This window comes from Hemiscyllium ocellatum, unplaced genomic scaffold, assembly GCF_020745735.1.
Source record: "Hemiscyllium ocellatum isolate sHemOce1 unplaced genomic scaffold, sHemOce1.pat.X.cur. scaffold_435_pat_ctg1, whole genome shotgun sequence".
NCBI classification, from domain to species: domain Eukaryota; kingdom Metazoa; phylum Chordata; class Chondrichthyes; order Orectolobiformes; family Hemiscylliidae; genus Hemiscyllium; species Hemiscyllium ocellatum.
Window position 1 is genome coordinate 106,008 of NW_026869054.1, and position 514 is coordinate 106,521.

Here is a 514-nt window from a genome sequence, read left to right on the forward strand (position 1 = left end):
TTTCAAATGAATACACATCTGAATCGATCATGTGACAAGTTTTTGCAGACGGTGAAAGCAAAAGCCACGGAAAACCTTGACACAGCACAGTTGACGAGACGAGCGCTGCACATGGTCAGTGTGGGGATTGAACCCACGACCTTGGCGTTATTAGCACCAAGCTCTAACCAACTGAGCTAACCGACGTGCGTTGTCTTTTTGTCAAAACAAAGGCTTATATTGCCTGCGCTCACAACCACGGCGGCTATTCGTTTTCTGATTTGCAATCGATCGCACGATCGTCTGAAGTATTTCGTTCCGTTGCAAAGTTTTTTAACAAAAAAAAATTGACTTTTCCGAACGCGCACACTCGAGCTAACCATTTGCTCTGATATCCAAAATTAAGCACAATGTTCGGACGCATGCAATTTCAATCGCAATGCCACCAGCTCAGCTGCAGCTTGTCATGTTGACAAATATCATCTGGTTGAAACGTACCTTCAACGATCGCTCACTGTGCTTCTGGAAACTCGCA

At 44.9% G+C, this 514-nt stretch overlaps 1 non-coding gene across 1 annotated transcript; it reads right to left on the reverse strand.

Moving 5' to 3' along the window:
- Window positions 1-112: 112 nt before the first annotated feature.
- Window positions 113-186, reverse strand: trnai-aau (transfer RNA isoleucine (anticodon AAU)). Its single transcript has one exon. It is a non-coding gene; the product is annotated as a tRNA-Ile (tRNA).
- Between the last annotated feature and the right edge of the window lie 328 nt (window positions 187-514).